A 15,594-nucleotide genomic window follows, 5' to 3' on the forward strand; every position below is an offset into this window, starting at 1 on the left:
AGATTTTTACATACTGTCCCTGGTTTTACTGAGCCTGGCAACCCTGATGGGGCCCCCTAGTGGCATGGGGCCCTCGGGCAGTGCCCGAGTGACTCAATGGTCAGTCTGCCCCTGGTCTGGGGACCAAGAATTAAAGCAAAGCTCCATCCTCAACGGTTTCTGTCCCATCTGCTTCATTCTCTGGTGCTAGGTGGAAAGCTGTGTTCTTTTTCTCCCTCTCCTTTCCCTAAAATCTTTAATGAGGTTCATTTCAGCAGGCACTCTCTGCCTTTCTTTGTCACATCCAGCTTGCCACAAGACCCACTGTCACAGACACACCCGTGGACTACAGGAGATGTCAATCGCAGCTGCTGCATTCTCTGTGGTGCAAAAAATGTCTATAGAAACCTCTCGAGCAAGAGCGGCCACACACAGATCAAAATTCAATCGGACCCTCCTTAACACATTTTGATCAGTGTATTGCCAGCATCTTTTTGTTTGTCAAAACCAGGCTTCAGTTACATTATTTTTATACTTGGCTTTATTCTTAATCAGTTTAACAAAAACATTTTTAACAAAAACATTTTTTGACAAAAACATTTTTTGACAGTCTCGTCTACCAAAAATTCTTGCTGCTTTTTTTTTTGCCACTTTAAAGCGGGACTTTGGATAGAGACGCTTCTGTGAATTGTGGTGTAAAAAAAAAAAGTTACTGCTAATGCTTCTTAGCTCACATCCGAATCAAGCTGGATACTGTAAAAATTGTACTTTTATTATTGCTGGAGAGTACAGCAAGTGCTTTACTTCTGGCACTGCAGCTTTCAAATGGGAAAGCAATCCTGTCATTTTCCAGTCCATCCTTGCCCCCTTCTCCATTCACAGAACTCCTTGTATTCTGTGAACCATCCACAGAATAGAAGGTCTTCTGTGAATGGACAATGCGAAAGGAGGAGGGGTAATCGACAGGATTGTGGAATGAATGAACGTACAAAAAACAGCATTAGAGGTAACAGGAGCCGTTCAGAGAAAGATATCTCAAATATGTGTGTGTTTCAGCAGGTCTATACCCTGCCAGGGTGTAAGAGTTGTTGACAAAGGATTCTCATCCAGTCAGGTTGAGGGGCTCCAAGGAACTTTTGTTATTCAGAGTAATCTGAAATTTTTTCAATTTCCTCATTGTTTAGGATTCATTGTGATCTGGGAGGGATGAAATCTTCAATCCTGTGTTCATGTTTTGAGAACCACACTAATTGGGCAAGTACTGTTTTTTTTAGAGTCCAGACTAGGGTTCTGGGCAGACAGGGGGGGGGGGGGGGGGTCTCTGTCCTGTTACAGATGGGAGCCAGATCAGCAAGGGGCTGCTAAGAGTATGGACCAAGCTTTTGAGAGAGGTACTAAATGGTACTTTGTCACTATAATGTTTTTTCTTTGGATGGAAGAGCAATGCTAAAATCCCTTGGAAAGGAAGCTTGTTGATTTTTGTTTTCTGGAACTGTGTTGAATTTTCTTTTGTAGCGCCTGTGTACTTTCGTACAGGTGCTATGCTTAAATTTAGTGGGAGAATGAGAGAGTTATGTTGCTCTCATTCTTTGATTTTGTTCAATTTGGCTGTCACCAAATCTGGATTGTCCTGTGGGTTAGTCTGTGCCTCAGAGATGCGGTCTCGTCTCTGGGCGGCAGGTGGCGCCAGATGGGTCCAGGCGGAGTCGCTTCTTCCCTCGTGGGGCATGCTGGGGAGGGGTGTTTCTGTAGCGGAGGCCTTTGTTCGGGGTTCTTCGCGGGTTCCAGGTGCGGCACACACCTTTAGGGTGTGCGCACATCACGGGCCCCACCACTATGGCCTACCAGGCAGAGGTCGCGTGCTACGCAGAGTTCCTGACTCTGGGCCCTCATGGCCCGGAGCAACGTATGCTGCAAAGGGGCCCCAGTGACTTACTGGGTCCCCACTTCTATCGAGAAGATGCCAAGCTGGGTGCTGTTCGGTGGGGGATCGGTCTGAGGAGAACCCAGAGGCAGGTGATCCAACAGGGCTGTAACGAACCATCAGGGATCTGGGTGACCGAACACTGACAGGTTACCTTTAAACTGTCAGTCGGTGACCTCAAGAGACATACTGGGAGGATTCGCTCTATTGTTCACAATTTCAGCACTAGGACTGTGGCAGAGGTCTCATCTATCATCCTAATTTAATCAGAGCCAAGTCGGTGGCAGAGACTTGTTCCTCCCAGAAGCTTTAAGTGGCGCTCTGCCAGGCCTGTGAGAGAGGTCTGTCCAGGGGCACTTTACCCACTCCGGCTGGAGTGGCGACGTGGACAAATACTAATTGCAGAGGGCAGGACTGCCTTTACTATCCATAGCCTGATTCTGTGAAGTTGCTCTTCCTTCACTAACCTATCCTGTCTACCTCAAGTTACATGTTGGTCGTGTTTACCTGGGAAAATAAAGCATTTGAAAACGTAATCAACGGTCCTGGACATTCTGTTACTGCTCTCTTCACTACCATCACCCCTAGACACAGTATAGAGGTAACTTAAACACGCCGATCCTAAATCTGATCAGCGGCTCCTCCGGGGGGTTGCGCTACACTTTTAATAAAAAGCACTTTTAAAAAAAAAGGGAGTGGCTTTGTCCTTTAAAAGTTCTATCTTTTGAAACAAGTTTTCACAACGTGTATTTATTAGTAAAGCACAATCATTACAGCATATGGTACTGTAATGCTTTACAGTACCATATGCTGTAATGATTGTGCTTTACTAATAAATACACGTTGTGAAAACTTGTTTCAAAAGATAGAACTTTTAAAGGACAAAGCCACTCCCTTTTCTTTTTTTTTTTTAAAGTGCTTTTTATTAAAAGTGTAGCGCTACCCCCCGGAGGAGCCGCTGATCAGATTTAGGATCGGTGTGTTTAAGTTACCTCTATACTGTGTCTAGGGGTTATGGTAGTAAAGAGAGCAGTAACCGTAAAAATAGCAGTAACAGTGCCTGCATATGTGATGAGTAAATATGGTTGCTCTCATGTACATACAGTATATAAGTACTATACAAAGTAACAAAGTTTTTATAACAATTATTCATATTGATGAGATTATTCAAATCAAACTGATGAACATGTTAAATATTAAAAGCCTACATTCTGTATTTTCTTTAACTGTTGAGGTATCTATAAATGCAGAAATGCATGACTTTTCCAAATAAAATATATAAAGTCTGTGTTTTATGTTAATTGATGGATGTATAACTGGTGATAGGGTGAGGAAATTCTTTTCATCCTAAACCTTTTGGTGCTAAAAGGTGTCTGAGGAAATGAAAAGGTATGCGTGATGTCTGCGCTCCACCCCCAGCCTCCCAGCTCCAATTACACTGTTGTTGGCATATTTCACAGTATTTGTGCGGTTAGAATAGTCTGCTGCACATCTTTGCCCGTTGTGGATGGTCTGCACATTGTTGTAGGTCTGTATGCATGCACAAATAAAAGCAAGCAACAGGCAGGGGTTATCATATACTTGACTATGGTATACCAGAATTCACCCTGACCGCTAAAGCCCCTTTACAGTTAATACCCCCACTTAACCTTTAATAAATAATGAGACCACTACTTAGTGTTGGAGTAAAAACTGGCCGTAGCAGCCTCCTTTATTTTAAATACTCTTTAAATAATCATAAATAACCAATAACAAAAACCAATAACACATAGAGAAAAAACACTTATTTCCTGAGATAATAACCTCTCTAACATGGTGCTGGACTTTGCAGGACCCATTAACCCTTAACTCGTTAACCTTTAAACTTTGTAACTATGTAACACTTTTTTTGGCACTGCGGTGTCCTAACCTCTGGTCATAGGCCTCAAGCCGAAGCTGGCTCAAAGACGACCATTGACCGCAGTGCCCCCATTCACCAACCTTCCAGCTACATTAGTAGACTGGGAACTAGAAACCCCTTCAGGACCCCTCCCACCGCTGGGTACTGGCGTCCATCTTTGGGGTAATATCTTCTCCTGCAAAGTCCAAAAACACCCGCCACCAGCACCCAAAGGTAACCCCTTACCTATGGGAGCACCTCCACACCCTCATCGCTTGCTGTACCCCCTCCTCTAAACGCAACACCCACATATCAATCCCCACGTCCGTGAGGTGAACACCATCACTCCTGAGGTATCTCCATGTGTCCACTTCCAATTCGGGGTGCCGAACCACTAGCCCCCCGTTCCTGAGCACAAACCGCCCCACATTTCTGTTTATCTTCCTGCGCGCCCGATTCACCCCCTCTACCGACCTGGCCATCCTCCATGTTGACCTGGCCACCATGTCTGACCACACCACTATCGTATCCGGAAAGGACATCCGGATCCGCTGAAAGTCAAATTTAATGTCCCGTGCTATCTCCATCATCGATCTCAATCCAAGATCATTCCCCCCGGCGTGAATAACCAGAACCTCCGGTGGCCTGTCCAGCTGTGCAAATTTGTGCACCTCCGGCACCACCTTGCTCCATAACATCCCGGGGACCCCCAACCACCTTACACTCGCCTCCTGTCTCGATATTCCCAGCTGGCGACCGGTCGGGCGATCATCCGCCCGTCTGGCCCCCCGAACCACATAGGAGTGGCCCATTATCCAGACCAAAAGCGGTCCAGTACCTGAAAAACAGTAAACAAAAAAAAAAACACGTCACCAACATACCCACATAGAGATAACCCGCTTTTGAGTAATCCCTGTCACCCCCTTTGCCCCGTAACTCAAAACCCCACTCCCCAGACCTTCAACCCAAACTAGCCACCAGCTGCGGCCTAACATATAATTGAAACCGCCTGGATTCCCAACGCCCTATCCTCTTTATTGCCTCTTCACCCAGTCCATTCCTTGCCGCTTCCGTAGCTGCCCCGATCCTAAAGGAATGAGCCGAGAACTCCTTTGCCACCAGGCCCAATGCCCCCAGACACTTCCTAAACACTGCCACAAACTGATATCGTGACATCGGGGACCCATTTTCGTGTACCAAAAAGGCGCCCCCCACCCCCGGACGTATGTCCAGGTAGTCCCTTACCAGCCCGACCGGGCACAACTCCGACCCTTCAATTGGGAACACATGAACCGCCCTTCCCTTGCCACTCTGATCCGTTTTGGACCTTCTGAGCCACAACGTGACCCCCTCCGGGGTCCAACCGACATCCGCAACTCCCATGCCCCCCTGGACCAATTTCGACGGGCTCACCAGCTCGCCCACCCTAAAGGCCCCAAAAAATGCCAGCGCGAATGCCGCGCGGAACAATGTAACTTCAAACCTGGATGAACATATCGCCCCCACTTTAGCCAGGATTCCTCTCAAAACTTCGAAAGACAGCGGGCGGCGAGCGTCAGGTCGCCGCCCCTGTTTCCTGTACCCTTTCAGAGCTTGTCGCACCCAGAAGTCCTTTGTAAGATCCGGCCACCCTTGCCATTTGAACAGAAATGCCAACCCGGCCAATTTCTTATCCAACGCCGACGGCGACACTCCCGCTTCCATGTTTCTAGACAAAAAATACAGAACCAGTGTCCTCACCTCCGGTCCCGAAAGGTGAACCTCCGATTCCCTCACCAAGTTGCTCCACTCCGACCATACCTTCTCATAGGCCGCCCAAGTACCCGCACTCAACGATTTCCTAATCCAGGTGGAGATTGTTCCAATGGAATCTGCCACAGCCACTCCGGACAAGGGACCCCCCGTTCCTCTGCCTCCGGCACCAGCTCCCGGAACCTGTCCCACTGAAACCGAGACAAAGCGTCAGCCACGACATTGTCCACACCCGGTAAGTGCACCGCATACACAAACACATTCAGCTGCATACAGCGCAGCACCAAGTGTCTCAGGAGACGAATCACTGGGGGAGAAGATGCGGTAACTCGATTGATCACCTGCACGACCCCCAAGTTATCCCCATGGAAGCGCACCTTCCGATCCCGGAAAGACGTGCCCCATAACTCAACCGCCAGCACCACTGGAAACAGCTCCAGCAGCACCAAATTCTTTGTAAAGCCCGCAGTCACCCAAGACTGCGGCCAAGAGCCAGCGCTCCACTGACCCTGAAAGAAGGCCCCAAAGCCCGCACCCCCGGCCGCATCTGTATACAGCTCCAGGTCAAAATTGCTGACCGGGCCGGACATCCACAAGGCCCTGCCGTAAAACCCTCTAGAAAAAAGTGCCATACCCGCAGGTCCTCCCTATGCTCCTTCACGAGCCGCACATAGTGATTGGGCAACCTAACACCCGCAGTGCTAGCCGACAGCCAACGACAAAAAACCCTCCCCATCGGGATAATCCTGCAGGCAAAATTCAGCTTACCCAACAACGACTGCAAAGCCCGCAGCTGCACCTTATGCACTCCAATCATACCCCTGACCTCCGCCTTGAGGCCTTCTAGCTTATCCTGCGGCAAACAACATTCCATCTTCTCGGCGTCTATGACTATGCCCAGGAATTGAATGACAGACCTAGGACCTTCCGTCTTTTCGGGCGCCAAAGGCACCCCAAAACGTTCCGCTATGTGTTCTAGCGTAGATAACAAAACTGCACAAATCCGTGACCCCCCCGGTCCAATGCAGAGAAAGTCATCTAGATAGTGGATGACTGAATTCACTCCCGCCACGTCTCGCACCACCCATTCCAAAAAGGAACTGAATTGTTCGAACAACGCACAGGATACCGAGCAGCCCATGGGCAGACATTTGTCCCCATAGAACTCCCCTCCCCAGTGACACCCCAACAGTCTGAAGCTGTCCGGGTGCACCGGCAACAGCCGGAAGGCCGCCTCGATGTCCGACTTGGCCATCAACGCCCCCCAACCGTATTTCTTGACCCATCCCACCGCCGCGTCAAACGATGTGTAGCACACCGAACAATCACCCGCATCAATCGCATCATTTACCGACCCCCCTTTCGGAAATGAGAGGTGGTGAATGAGTCTGAACTTGTTTGGTTCCTTCTTCGGTACCACCCCCAACGGTGATACCACCAGACCCTCCAAAGGGGGGGATTCAAACGGGCCCCCCATGCGGCCTAGCCCCACTTCCTTCCGTAATTTCTCAGAAACCACTTCGGGGTGTTGGAGAGCCGAACGCAAATTCTTGGACAGCGGCGGAACCACCGTCAAGCTACAAGGAATACGGAACCCCACAGTAAAACCTTCCTCCAGGAGCTGAGCCGCCGCTCTGTCCGGATACCTACCGAGAAACGGCAGCATCCTTCTCACCATCACCGGGGTGCTCCCTCTTACCTGAAGAATCCCCGGGACGTCCCTTGCCCTGCTTGAAGCAGCGGGAAGAGGGGTGATTACCCCCACACCCGGAGCACTCATGCTTGTATCGGCACGACCCCCCAAACTTGCAGCTACCCTCGTTGAACTGCCAACAAACCCCTTTTTTCTTTCCGGCCGACTGTCCCAGGGAAGAGGCTCCGCCGGCCCCCCCCTGAAAAAACGGCGCCGACGTCCTCGGAGCCGTCATAAGCCGCATCCAAAGGCTAATGTCCTTGGCGTCCCAACGAATTTCCGGCCTGATCGCCCGACGTTGCCTGAACTGTTCGTCATATCTAATCCAACCTGTGCCCCCATAGCACCTGTAGGCCTCACTGATCGCCTCCTGGTAACTGAAGAGCGCCGAGCAGTGCTCGGGGTTCTTCTCGCCAATCACACTGGCCAAAATGGAATACGCCTGCGACCAGTTTGCAAACGTGCGAGGTATTAGCCTGTACCTCCTCTTCTCCTCATCTTCCTTCTTAGAATCCTCTGGTTTTACCCTGTCCAAATTGAATTTTTCCAGCGGTAACAGCGCGAATATCTCCACGTACTCGCTCTTCCAGATCTTTTCCCGTACCTCCTGTTTCAGATGCGACCCCAGCGGCGCATCGTAACAGGTGTAAACCTGTCCCCTAGCCTCATCCGCTAGCCGTACTAAATCCCGTTTTTTTGAAGCGGCCCCCGCCGACTCGGCGGTAACCTCCGGCTGCACTGATGCCCCGGCCCCCAAGCCGCCCCCACTTGCCTCCTTTCCAGCTACCACCAACGGCGTAGTGGCAGCCGCCACCGCCGCCGCGGCCACCCCCGTAGCTCCCCCGACCGGCCCCCAAGCCGCCGCCGGGCTTGCGGGAGGTCTGTCCCCCCCTTTTAGCTGACTGACCAGAGCCTCTAACCCCGACAAAAACCTTTGCAAACCCACATCCCCTCCAGCAATACCCACCTGTGCATCCGTAACCTGGGACGCCGGTGCAACAACCACATTCCTCTCAACCACATCAACACATTGCCTATTAGAAACATCAGTGTAAAATGACTTACCGGGCTGCGTGGAAGCAATCCCATCAGCCGACCGTCTCGAAACCCTCGTTGCTGGTATCGTCCTGGGCAAGACCTCGTCCTCAGATCCCGACCGCTCTCCCTCCGACCGATCCTCCTCCTCCGATGATGACCCACCGGGCGGCTCGGTCCCGGAGGCCGAAGGCCCAGGGCCGGAGACACTCCCCCTGCGGGCCCTGGACCCGTGCGGCGATTTTGCCGAAGCTTTCCTGCTTGGCGTAACCCTGTTGCTGCCGACGCGCTCCACCTCCTGCAAGTGGCTAGCCGAGGAAGCTGGGGGGCTAGCCACCGTGGCCTGCGATCCCACTCGCCGAGACCCCACCACCGGGCCCGTCACTGCCTGATCCACACGCCGGGCGGGCAAGGCCGCCGCATCTGAGCCCCCTGGCCATCCCCCCCTTGCACCCACGCTACTCCTGGTGCCCCCGGCTGGGCCTTCCGACACAATACCCGCCGCCCGCTTCGCGGGGGGGCCCGAAGGGGCCCTGCTATGTCCACTATCCCTCCTCTGCCGTCCCGGGGATATACTGGGCGAATACCGGCGGGGGGGGCGGGACGAGCGCGTCCACGAGGCCCCCCGGCCTGTGTGACTAGGCCCCGACGACGCTGCTCCCATGCCTGTGTGATCAGGCCCCGATGCGACCTGAATTGTATCCCCGTGTGCCCGCACTGCTCCCCGGACCGACCGTTCAGGCCCCGACTCCGCCAGCACCACACCTGTGTGCTCCGGCCCCGATGCTGCTTGTCCGGTCTGGACGCGGCTAGGCCCCGACGCCATGCGCCCCATGTCCCCTCCATCCTGCGATAAAAGAGCCCCCAACTGCCTCTGCAGCCAGTCCTCACCCCGGATAGCCGCCTCCGCCCTCAATCTCCCGAATAAATCCTCGATCGCAGCCATCGCCGTGACAATTTGGGACAAGCGAAATCCCTGCAGGCTGAGCAGACACAGCAGGCACTTCACTCCCCCACGCTGCCCGGGAAACTGAGAGTAAGAGATATCTGTGATCTCTCCTCCCCTGCTCTGCTCCTCCCCCCACAGCTACTAGGGTTTCTGTTAACCCTGTCATGGCCGGCCCTACACTGACTTCCAGTTGCTCCAGGCCTCACTGGAGAACTGTGCCTTGTCTAATGCTTGAGATAACCGTCACACCTCATCTCATCAAGATAAAGGCTCAGCAGCTCAGACACAGACATTGGGTTATAAAAGTTTCGGTGCAGTGATGCGCACCCTCAAGAAGACAGATGCATTCAATGCAGCATTAGTATAAGCATTTACATGAACATTTATTACAAATGCAATTTTCAGGGAAACCAGTTCAGTCAACAAGAGCTGTCACCAAACTTGTGTGGACATGCAGTAAAGCAGCCCCTCATATGAGCAGGTACAGGTAGTAAGAAAGAAGTACCTAGCATAAAAATATGAACCCTGGAGAGAAAGTTTCTAGTAAGAGCAGCCAGCAAGCAGTCACAGGAGGTGGGGGATCTCCTGATTTGCTGCTCTTAACATTGATTTTGAGCTATAGCTAATTACCAAAGGTTGAAGGTTAGGTTGTGGTTAAAGGGGAGTTCTAGGCTTTTTTACTGTTTATTAAAAGTCAGCAGCTACAAAAAGTGTAGCTGCTGGCTTTTAATAAACAGACTCTCACCTGCTCCACGGTCTGGCGACGCGCCGGCCGGAGCTCCGCTCCTCTCCCCCACTCTCCGGCCGGCGTCTTCATTCTAAGTGTGGGCACCCGGCCGTGACAGCTTTCGGCTTCACTGCGCATGCGCAAGAGGCGCTGCACACTGATTGGTCAGGCGATCGCCAGGGACCTGTCATGTGTCCCAGGCGATCGCCTACAGGGAGGGGCCGCTGTAGGCGATATGACGTATGGCCTAGGCGGTCCCTGGGCGGAAGGAGGAAGTGGGACAGGAAGTCCCACTCCTCCTGAAGCCCCCCCCCCCAAAAAAAAATTACATGCCAAATGTGGCATGTAAGGGGGCAAGGAGTGGATTAAGCGGAAGTTCCACTTTTGGGTGGAACTCCACTTTAAAGTTGAGTGTTTACATTTTTGTTAGTCAAGCATGCTGGAAAACCAAAAGCCAATGTCTGAGAGCACTGATGTTCTGGCGGTGGGTGGCATCAAACTGTCATAACATAACAGCTCAGTGGGGGAGATTGCTGTACTAAGGTCAGATTGTTAGTACAGCGGCTCAGACCAGAGCTGACAGTTTACAAATAGAAAATTGCGCCAATGAGAAGAACCAGCTAGCTAGTGCCAGTACTAGATACACAAAGAAAGTCTTTAGTAACCCCTATAGTGATTGAATATTGGGGGTATAGAGAACAAAGTTCCAAGTGTGTGGAGTGGATCACATCAAAACCCACAAACAGAATATAGCAGCACCACCGTGAATGAGACTTCTGTGAGGAAACCACCACCGAACGGAAAGCCGCTTACCAGAACAACCAAATTCATAAGCATGTAGATAAAAGCTCCATACGCGGACTGAGACACCGGATTGACAGGGAATCCAATGGGCAGATATCCAAGGGTAAGCTCACTTTCTCATAGATAAAGGTCCTCGGTATAAAGGTATGGAAAGAAATGGTCATAGTGTGATTCCGTAAAAATGTATTAAAAGCAAATTAAGAAACGTACTTACAAACAAGTAGTATTTAAAGCGTATAAAACAGATGCCGGCCGGCACTAAAGGAGCCCTTCTCCTTCCGTTTAGCGCGGTGACGTCAGTATACGCCGAGCTGACAGTTTGTTTTGTTTTTTTTCGTTCAAGTCACTAGGTTGGACGGAAAAAAACTAATAGTGTGCACCAGGCTTAGGGCTGCCCATAGATCAGTCAATTTGTTACGTTCAACCAGTGGATTGCACGATTCAACCAGTGGATTGCACAAGGTGGATGAGGGAATCCTCTCTAAGGTGTCACTGTATTCTGACGGGGGAGACTTTCACCGCCATCAGAATACATTGATCAGCTTTTGCAGGCTATAGCCTACAGCTCTGATCAAGTGAGGAAAATCCAATAGGGAGGTTGTACCAACGTCAATCAGTAAATCAACTTCTATAAAACCACTGTGACCATACATAGATGAAAGTTTGGTTGGTCCCTGTTGAACCAGACTAATTTTGATGCATGTATAGCCAGCTTTACCTGTAATGCTGCCTTCGTTTGAAAATACACGCTCACCTCCCTAGGGGATCCAGTGTCAACCTGCAGCAATCCACTGCATATTTGTGTTTTCTTTCCTGTTCTGGTAAATATGTCCTGGGACAGGGAAAGATAAAAATAAAAGCCCATAAGAAGTTTTTATTATTCACCATTTTTTTTTTAGGCAGACTACATATTATCTAAGCTTGCAACATCTTTTAATATCATAAATTCTCAACATTTCAATGCCCCAAATCTAAAACCTAATATATCTAAAACCTAATAAAACCAACAGCTTTGGTTGCAAGATGTGGTAATTTGTCCAATGTTCAAATAATAGATTGCCAACAGTGCACAGATAAGTACAAACAAAACAAACACCAGGAGGTCCTAGTGTATCAGTGTAAAAAGCTATAGGCTTGGTTGAAATTTTTTAAAGATAGAAAATTGAATCCCCAAATTAGATCAGAAACATGATCAGTAGTGGTTGCTACTAAATGTGTGTATTCACATCCACTGTACTGTACATCATAGAATATTTGGTGGGACAAAAGTTTACACTGTCAATACTGTATAAATTGAGATCCATGATACAAACCTCTTATCAATGCTGCAATGAATAGTCCATTGTTACTGTCACATATTACTGCTCCAAAGTAAGTATTGATTCCGGAGTAAACAAGCTCCAACAATGTCCCAGTGAAAAAATGATTAAATATATATTGCTGCAACAAAATGCCTAACCAATGCCATATTTGGATCAGAACTATAATAAGGCTGGCAATACGTGGAGCTCGATTCCCCCATCAACACAGACAGTGTTGATGTGTGAATCCTTCCTGCCGGGTTATTGTCTTCTCTGGGGTGGGGGCAGGCGGGGGAAGCCGTCACCACCGGGAGAAGACAGGGATTAATGTTATCAGCTATAGCAGCTGTAAGCGAATACGGCAGACTGGTTTGTACCCAAGTTGGTCAACTTGGTACATTCAGCATGCCCATTAATGGTTCAAACCACAGCCAGTTGTTGCTGAACCGGCCGAGATTCAAACCTTCTATGGCCAGCCTAGGAGGGCTAGCCATAGACTTGTAGATTATTCTGTTTTCTTGCTTGGTTCCCTGAGTCTGCACTGCCAGCTGTTATATTCAGACAGCTGCAACACCCGTCGCTTTCTGAATACTTGAACAGCGACTGTATTCAATTGGAAGTAGTTGCTGTTCAGCAAACAATTTTTCACTCAACTCATTTGAATTTTCACCTGAATTTGCTGAGCTGACAGGGACAGCCACGGCTCGAATTTCATGCGATTTAGCAGGAATCATGTGAAAATCCAGCCCTATGTGGCTCGCCTTGGACATATTCAGAAACAGACTACAAACCACTCCAACTTTCAAGACTTCTCTCCTGAGCATGTTTGAAACAGGATAGAAAGTTCAACTCTAAGGATGCAATAGTTATTTCCCAATTTTTATTAGGTTTGAGTATCAAGTTTAGAAACTGAAGATACTAGGCAGAAAAAGTATATAAAAGCGTGAATGGGTTATATTATTGATATCAATTAGTTTGGAGTTTTCTATTCATACAGCGTCAAACTGTCACATGATTTGAAAGATTCTGACACAATCATGTTACAATCTGACTGATCTAAAAACAATTAGCCCTGGTTCACATTGGTACGATTTGACAGCATTTGCAGACAATTGCCAGCAATTTTCGGCAATGGTACCGTCCTAATCGGTGCGACGCCGCATCTGCGGTGCTGCACCGATTTCAAAAAGTAGTTTCTCTACTACTTTTTGCAATATCAGACTGCGATTTACAATACATAATTTTAGATACCTGTGTGAATAGGCCCTAAAACGATCATCTGAAGCATATTAGGACAGCGTGACTTACGATGGAGTTAATTAGAATACTAATTTTGTTCTTCAAATTAGAGGCAGTATAAGCAGATTCTGGCCTTTTTTTTTTTTTACCAACATGCCAATCTGATGAACAAGTTGCGCAGGATTCACAAAGCATGCAGCACCGTCATATCTGTCTTTAACAATCAGAGCAAATTAAAATGTTCTGACTCATCTGGTTGACATTCAAATAGTTGCTGAATGGGTGTGAGCCCAGGTTCACACAAGCTGCGGCAATGAAGCTGTGTGAGTTCAGCTGAACTCGCACGATTTCACTCCTGTGTGGCAGTCCCGATTTCGGACACAATTTCAGAGACATCTGTGCAGGTTTCTACACAGATGTCAATTTGATGCTTACAACATGGGGTATTGTACACATCTAAACGTAGCACTGTAGGAATCGATGGGACCATACACACAGCTGCATCTACAAACAAAATCTTCACCACATTTAGCGGCATACCAAAAGAAGTAGCCATACATATCTACAGATGCCACGCATGTAAAAGTGCATAAATGCATGTAAATGTATGCACACAGTAAAATCACATGAATCGTACATCTAAATGTGAGTACTTATTTTACGCAGGATCTTATGTTAGCTCTGTCAAAAAGAATCTGCATTCCATATACCTGTGCAAAGGAAGCCTTTGAGACTGTGCTGCAGTGAAGGTGAATAAATAGACTATTTTAAATTCCTATTGCAATCACATTACACATGACATGCTTTCTATGTCAACTAAACAAATGTAGACATTCTGATCTACTGTACCGTAACATAGAAAGCAGCAAAATCTGAAAATACTGAAGACAACTATGACTGGTATGTGAAAAATTAAAAATACATAACCATGACCCATGCTCTACTCAGCCAGGGATAGTCAAGGCAAAGCCTGTTATGTCAGGTTACTGGTATTTGCAAATTCTTTCTTTATTATGGTGACCTAAAGGGACTCAAGGACAAACCTCTCATAGGACTATATTTCTCATTGGTTAATGTTGGTATTGCAGAAGTCAGTTTGGGTCTGTAGATATCAGGATTAGGGATGAGCCCGATGTCCGAGGCGAGAAGCAAACAATTTGGGGTGTTCACAGCAAATTTGAAAGACGCGGAACACCCTTTAAAAGTCTATGGGAGAAATCAAAAGTGCTCATTTTAAAAGGTTAATATGCAAGTTATTGTCATAAAAAGTGTTTGGGGACCTGGGTCCTGCCCCAGGGGACATGTATCAATGCCAAAAAAAAGTTTTAAAAACTAACGTTTTTTCGGGAGCAGTGATTTTAATAATGCCTAAAGTGAAACAATAAAAGTTAAATATTCATTTTAAATTTCATACCTGGGGGGGTGTCTATAGTATGCCTGTAAAGTAGCGCATTTCCCCTGTGTTTAGAACAGTCCCTGCACAAAATGACATTTTTAAAGGAAAAAAAGCCATTTAAAACTACTCGCGGATATAATGAATTGTCGGGTCCCGGCAATACAGATAAAAGTAATTGAAAAAAACGTGGGGTCCTTGTTCAGCTCCGAGCCCCTGGCCCAAGGTCACCCCCTCAGAGTAGGGGTCTTCCTCTAAGGCCCTGACAGCCTAATACGCCATCTCCAGTTCTTCCATTCAAACAACTCCTCCCCAGCTGGGATGACTCTCGGTACTTATGGAGGCATGCCCCCTGCAAATTCAGGGTGAGGATTGGTCAGGGCTCCTTAGAACACCCCAGACAGCTCCACCTCTCTTCCCCACCTTCCTTCTAGAAGCTGAAGGGAGGTAACCGAAAGATGAAACTAGCTGTGAGTCACCAGCTTACTCTAGCCACTCCCAGTGATAAATCATATGCAATAATATACTGTACATCTATATCTATCCACTATTGTAACCTATAATATATAACTATTGCATCTATGTATTCATTGTATTTGTATGTCCCTGTAATTAGCTAATATATACAGTATGACCAGAATGTACTAGGCATAAATGCTAGTTATAAAGACCGACACAGTTGATAGGTACACACGTTATATATTTTTTTATTTATTTTTTTATTCAAGTTTAAGTTTATTTTCAAAATATAGACATTACATTTGAAAAAACATAACAAAAAATCATTATATTGTATTACACAACGTCATATTTAGTAGTATACTCTTTCCATTAACACCTTGGTCTAAATCGAAGTATTCATTAGCAAGAGATAATGAATACAACAATAAATCACAAGTATCTGTAAATCAACCCAACT

At 47.9% G+C, this 15,594-nt stretch overlaps 1 protein-coding gene across 1 annotated transcript in view; it reads left to right on the plus strand.

Annotated features, from left to right (window-relative positions):
* SPTBN2 (spectrin beta, non-erythrocytic 2) overlaps positions 1–15,594 on the plus strand; it is a 904,339-nt gene that overhangs the window by 340,342 nt on the left and 548,403 nt on the right.

Source organism: Rana temporaria, chromosome 11 (genome assembly GCF_905171775.1).
Source record: "Rana temporaria chromosome 11, aRanTem1.1, whole genome shotgun sequence".
NCBI classification, from domain to species: Eukaryota; Metazoa; Chordata; class Amphibia; order Anura; family Ranidae; genus Rana; species Rana temporaria.